This window comes from Mandrillus leucophaeus, unplaced genomic scaffold (genome assembly GCF_000951045.1).
Source record: "Mandrillus leucophaeus isolate KB7577 unplaced genomic scaffold, Mleu.le_1.0 Scaffold117, whole genome shotgun sequence".
NCBI classification, from domain to species: Eukaryota; Metazoa; Chordata; class Mammalia; order Primates; family Cercopithecidae; genus Mandrillus; species Mandrillus leucophaeus.
In genome coordinates, this window is record NW_012099987.1 from 264777 (window position 1) to 272170 (window position 7394).

The following is a 7394-nucleotide window of genomic DNA, read 5'->3' on the forward strand; positions in this document are numbered from 1 at the left end:
CAGAGGCCCCAAGCAATGCTCCTAATAAAAAGGCTTGGTTTACCCAGGAAAAAAAGAATTGTAGTGAAGGAAGACAGTAGACGTTCTCCAATAAGAAGCTAGCCATACTTGAGACAGTAGCCCTTAGATTTGTGAAACAGTTCTGCCAAGGAACTCACATAAGAAAGACAGCACTGGATGGGCGCAGTGGCTCACACCTGTATCCCAGCAGTTTGGGAGGCCAAGGTGGGCGGATCATGAGGTCAGGAAATCGAGACCATCCTGGCTAACATGGTGAAACCCCATCTCTACTAAAAATACAACAACAACAAAAAAATTAGCTGGGCATGGTGGTAGGCACCTGTAGTTCCAGCTACTTGGGATGCTGAGGCAGGAGAATCATGTGAACCCGAGAGGTGGAGCTTGCAGTGAGCCGAGATTGTGCCACTGCACTCCAGCCTGGGCGACAGAGTGAGACTCCATCTCAAAAAAAAAAAAAAAGAAAGAAAGAAGGAAAGACAGCACTAGAGGCACTATTAGGGAATCATTTCTATGTGCCATGGCTCGCTACCATCACTCAAACTGTTTGTGAGCAGTGTTTGACTTGTGCTCAGAACAACTCTCCACAAAGGCCCCCAGGAATTCAAGAAACAGGAGCCATGCCCAGTGAAATGAAAACCTGCTTATAGACTTCACCAAACTGCCCCAAGCAGAAAGTTATCAGTACATGTTAGTGTTCATTTGCACATTTTCAGGATAAGACGAGGCCTTCCCCACTCAGAGAAGGCACAAGACCAAAGTGTTGTTAAGAGACATTATTCCCAGATTTGAACTGCCTCTAACTCTAAGATCAGATAATAGACCAGCATTTGTAGCTAAAATGGTTCAGAAATTGACTCAACTATTAAAAATAAAGTAGAAGTTACACACAGCCCACTGGCTACAAAGCTCAGGAAAAGTGGAATGCATGAACTGGACACTCAAGCAGCTGCTGAAGAAATTTTGTCAAGAAACTCATCTGAAGTAAGATCAAGTCTTTCCCATAGTTCTCCGAGTCAGGTGTAACCCCACAAACAAACAAACAAAGTATTCACCCAATGAGATTCTGTTTGGCCAACCACCCTCAATTATAAATCAAGTTAAAAGTGACCTACAGGAACTAAAAGAACTAACTTTAAGAAGGCAGATGTAAATCTTAAACCTGGCTATGCAAAAGATTCATAGTTAAGTGCAAGAAAAAATATTGGTAAGTCTGGCAGACCCAGCACACCTTTTCAAACCTGAGGACTTTGTTTAAGTTAAGAAGTAGAATCCAACTACTCTAAAACCCATATAAGATAAGCTCCATACTGTAATTTTGTCCACTCCCACTGCTGTTAAAGTTCCAAGTATCGTGCCTTAAATCCACCAAGGTCAGCTAAAACTGGCAGCCCAGGACAAGTGGACCAGAAAACAAGACCCAGACCATCCGATCTGACTGATCCTGTGATGAGACCATGTTGCTAGTGAAGATGACAACAGCCCTGCTCTGGTCACCCTGGAAGTTCACCAGTCTACACACAGCAGAAGCTTAAGGAAAGAGGAAGCCCTGCTCTAATCACACTGAAAGCTGACTAGTCTATCCATGGCTGAAGCTTAAAGAGTCAAAATCAGATAAGTAAATGTAGACAGCAATTTTAAGTTTGATCGATATCTTAGTGCTGTTGATTGCCTTGTTACTCTGCTATCATTATTGTCAATTTTTCTTTCCAAGGAAAAAATCTTACCTGCCCATGTCTAATATAAAAATATTGATTTTTTGGGCTTTTTTCCTTTACTAATAGTAGTGCCTGAGGCTAAGCAAAAAGAAATACAATTTAAAGAAAGATCTCCATATTGCATACATACCACATAGATAAGAAACACAGTAGTTAAAACTTTATTATACCATACATACTATGAATGCACCAAGACTCTCTTAAGAATTTGTACTTAAAACAAAACCACCTACTCAGTCTGTGACCCAGGAGATAACCAGCCTTATGTATGCTATGACCCTGAACTTGTACTTGGAGATTAGTTTAAGATGCACGATAAGTCAATAAAAGGAGCCTTTCTAAATAAAACCTAAGTCCCAACTGCATACAAAAGAACCTTATCCTTGTACTTTAATATTTGTCAAGCAAAATTCAAAGGTACAGCCTTCCATGAGGCTACTTGCCTAAGGCAACACTATTATGATGAGACTAAAAATAAGACTCTATAGAGAAATGCCCATAACAACTCCTACTTACCAGATGCAAATCCTTTCTCTCAATTCTCTAAGCCACTCTTAGCATCAGCTAGAGGCTCCAAATGTGTAGAAGACACCCTCTAGCCTATATTAGAGTCACAAAGTGCAAGCATATCAGCAACTGCCAGCTAAACAGACAGAGGCATGTGTATTAAGAACAACCAAGCCATCCTACTTTCTAATTCCTCTAAAGCAAGAGGAACTCTTAGAATACCCAATTTATGATGAAAATAGAAGAAAAACTTTTAAAAAGCATAATCACAAGAATAGACACAAACATTAAAAAGATGTAGACATAGAAGACTAGAAAGATAAGTAGCCTCCTGAATGAATCATCAAATAGTATTGACCAGCCACCTAGGCACAAAATAAGCCCTAAAGATATCACACCCCAATCTATATGCTCAACCACATGATAAGACTACAAGCTGTACTAAAAACCATCACTAACGATACGGCCAAGGCTTTAGACCTATAGGCTATACAAGCCACGCAGATGAAGAATGCTATATATCAAAACAGACTGGCACTAGATTACCTTCTAGCCTCAAAAGGAAGTGTCTGTAGAAAGTTCGATCTGACTGTTGTCTAGAAATTGATGATAAATAGAAAGGCAGTCATAGAAATCACTGCCAAGATGCAAAAGCTAGCCCACGTTCCAGTTCAAACTTAGTCAAAATAGTCACCAAACTCCTTGTCTCCTGCCTTTTCTCATCAGAAGTGTTCAGTCAACTATAAAGGCAATCGTAGCCAGACACAAATAATGACATTAGCTAAGTAACAGGCTTTGCCCCAAGAGGAGTATGTAGAAACTCAAGAAGAAATAAACAATTGTGGTGCTCTCTATTAACCAACATTTATATAGCGCACCAAAAGGAAGGATGAAGTAAGAAATTAAGAAAATAACAGAATAATAGTATAAGTAATAATAGTAAAAATTATAGTAATAGTAAGAAAAATAACAATCACTCATACAATGAATTGCTGTATTAACCAAGGCTAAAAACAATTTAAGTAGCCCATCCCTGAAGTTACAGTTAAAAAGAATACTAACTGTCTGTCCCAGGAAACATTAACCGTATCTACTCTCCACATATTTTGCAAGCTCCGTAAACTCCTGTTTCTTTCTTCCCTGCATAGCAGCAAGGTCATAAAACAGATAAGCATAAGCTGCAAACCAAGATTCTCAAAGATGTAAAACATGTTGCAAAAGAGACACAAAGGCCTTTGTTCTCACTTTTGTAAGCCTGCTTATTGCTTCACATAGCTCCTGCCTCGGGATGCTTAAAAGTCACTCATTTTCTTTGTTCAAGGCTCAGACTTTCAGGACGCATGTCTGCTGAGCTGGTGTACACCTAAAATAAAAGCTTTCCTGCATCTTGTTTAGTCTCTACAGTTCCTTAATTTCTTGCAACACCTTTGCCTAAGAAACTTGTGTCTTGGCTCTGCTTTTTTATCTTCATGAAAGTATATCTGCCTGGCCCTTTTATACTTCACAGAAGAAAAAAAAACTAACAAAAATAATTGAACTAGAAAGATCCAAGAAATCTTCTGATGAAATAGTTTACTTCCTTGTTTTAGGAGCAATAACATCATGACTCAGAGAGGCAAAAAATCTTGGCATATAGTCACACAGAGTGCTAGTTGAAGGGTATTTGTTTCCTCCAATGTAAGATTTGTTTATCAGTTAAATCTGAAAAAAAATTAAGCATAGCATAAAGTAGAAAATACTTCATTTTAAATTTTAACTCTCCTATGCAAAAACATTGAATGTCTAAAAGTTTATGAAACTTTTAGAATGGTATAGGTAGCAGTGTTATTTTACTTGAAACCCTCAGTCTAAGCTCACAAAGGAACCAGACTATAAATTGAAGACATCATCTCTTCCTGTTTATTCTTGTTGATGATTTAAAAAATCTTTAAACAAGAATACCTGGGAATATTAGATTGCAGGATCTACATTGAAAGAAACCCAGCCAGGAGTCTAATTTCTCTGTGGGTGTGTTAGTTAGGGTTCTCCAGAGAAATAAAACCAGCAGGAGATGACAGATGATAGAGATAGAAAATAGAGGATAGATAGATAGATTAGATAGATGATAGATAGATAGATAGATAGATAGATAGATAGATAGATAGATAGATAGATAGATATGTAGATAAAAAAGAGATTTCTTATGAAAATCTGCTCATACAATTAAACAGCCTGAGAAAAGGCACAATATTCAATATGCCTTCTGTAATCTGCAGAACCAGAAAATCCAGTGGTATAATTCAGTCCAAGTCCAAAAGCCTAAGAACCATGAGCTCCAGGGCCCCAGAGCAGGATAATATGGATGCTCCAACTCAGGCACTCAATGGATTGGGTATCATTCAATCTACGTGGCTGAGGATGGATATTTTACTCAGTCGAAGGATCCAAATGCTAATCTTTTTCAGAAATACTCTCACAGACATAACCAGTAATAACCTTTCACCAGCAATCTGGGCATGCCTTAGCCAAGTCAAGCTGATATAAAATTAACCATCACAGAAGGCCTCATATAGGCATAAGTCTATGTTAAAAGAATATTGTAAGAAAATCACATAGGTATCATCAAGACAGAGATACTTCTCAGGACCACAGACTGTGTCTATCAGTCTTCTCACTTACCTGGGGGTTTACCTGAGAACATGGCTGCTAGGGTCTACACCATACTCTTCCCATCTACACGGAAAATTTCAACTACTGGCCACGAGCTCAAAATTAGTGTTCTGCCTTCTTTTATTAATTGTCATGGTGTCTCCTATTCAGGGTGAGTTGTTTCATAATTTCAAAGTAAATTGATGTAGAATTACAAAAGTGGGAATGAAAATGACAAGTTAGCAACCAATACTGTGTTTGGCACGCATATATTATTCTGAGGGTATTTATATTAGTTAAGTAATGCAATAAAGACAAGAGACCTAGTATTTTGTGTAATCTTAAAATTTCTATTAAATTACTTGCATGCCTACTTCAATTATTTTAAAAATCCATATTTTCTTACTTTTTAACCAAATTTTTAGAGATAATTGCATATTTATATGCAGTTCTCAGAAGTAATACACAGAAATCTCATGTACCCCTTGCCCAGTTCCTCTCAATAGCAACCTCTTGCAAAATTATACTATAATATCACAATCAGGACATATAAATTGATACGGTGAAGACACAGAACAATTCCATCACCATAAGGATTTCTTATGCGGCCCCTTTCGAGCTACATCCATGCTCCCCCCTTCAGCCTCCACCCAATTCTTAGACCCCAGAAAACCCATAATCTGTTTCCACTTGTATAATTTTGTCATTTCAAGAATGTCATATAAATGGAAACATAAATATCTAATCTCTTGGATAATACTTTTTACTCATCATAATTCTTTGTGATTCCTCAAAGGTGTTGCCTGTATCAATAGTCCATTACTTTTCATTGGTCAGTATGGTATAGATGTACCACAATTAGTTTAATCATTCACTCACTGAAGGACATCCAGGTTGTTTCTGAGTTTGAGCTCTTACAAATAAACCTGCTATAAACATTCCTGCACAGGTTTCTGTGGATATTTATTTTGTGAAATAAATGCCCAGGGGTACAACTGCTAGGTTGTATGGAAGCTACATATTTAGTTTTATCAGAGACTGTCAAACAGTTTCTGCAGAATCATTGCTATGGTCCGAATATATTTTTCAAAAAATTGCATGTAAAAATTTAAGTACCAATGTGATAGTATAAAGAGGTGGTCTCTTTATGATGCAAGTAAGTCAAGGGGGCAGAGTATTCATGAATGAGATTAGTGACCTAAGAAAAGAGATACAAGGGAGTTGTTCACTCCTTCCACCATAGAGGGACACAACAACGAGATGCCATGTTGGAAGCAGAGACCAAGTTCTCACCAGACATCAAATTTTCTGGCCTTTGATCTGGGACTTTCTACACTCCAGAAATGTGAACAATAAATTTCTGTTGTTTATAAACTACCTACTAAGGCATTTTTGTTAGTGTATGAGGAACAGTCATTAGGAACAGAGGGACCAAGTCATCACTGAACCTTTTTACATTTCCCACAGCAGCATGTGAGTAATGCAATTTCTCCACATCCTCTCCAGCATTTGGCATTGTAATCTCTATTTCAGCTATTCTGATAGGTGCATATTGGTTTCTCATCATGTTTTAATTTGCATTTCCCTATTGGCTAATGCTGTGGAATATCTTTTTTTGTGTTTTCACACCAAATATGTATCTACTCTTTTTTTTTTCTTTTTGAGATTCCACCACACCACTCAGTGCATTTTATTAAAGTACCTGTGCACAATTTATAACTTACAACTCATAAAATATCTGTTTCATCAGAAAGCAAAACAGCAGATAAAGGGCAACTACTATTGACAATTATAAGCCCCAAATACTTTGAGTCAGTCTTGGTTAAAATTAGAAAAAATCAAAGGCAACTAGTTTAAATACTAAGTAACCAGAAATTTCAAGAAGTTTTGAAGATATAAGTGTTTTATACCCAGGTGGTGTAAACTTTTCTTTTTTTAATTATACTTTATGTTCTAGGGTACATGTCCACAACCTGCAGGTTTGTTACATTGAATCATGTGCCACATTGGTGTGCTGCACCCATTAACTCGTCATGTACATTAGGTATATCTCCTAATGCTATCCCTCCCCTCTCTCCCCACCCCACAACAGGCCCCGATGTGTGAGGTTCCCCTTCCTGTGTCCAAGTGTTCTCACTGTTCAATTCCCACCTATAAGTGAGAACATGCAGTGTTTGGTTTTCTGTTCTTGTGATAGTTTGCTAACAATGATGGTTTCCAGCTGCATCCATGTCCCTACAAAGGACAAGAACTCATCCTTTTCTACGGCTGCATAGTATTCCATGGTGTACATGTGCCACATTTTCTTAATCCAGTCTGTCATTGATGGACATTTGGGTTGGTCCCAAGTCTCTGCTATTGTGAATAGTGCCACAATAAACATACGTGTGAATGTGTCTTTATAGCAGCATGATTTATAATCCTTTGGGTATATACCCAGTAATGAGATGGCTGAGTCAAATGGTATTTCTAGTTCTAGATCCTTGGGAAATTGCCACACTGTCTTCCACAATGGTTGAACTA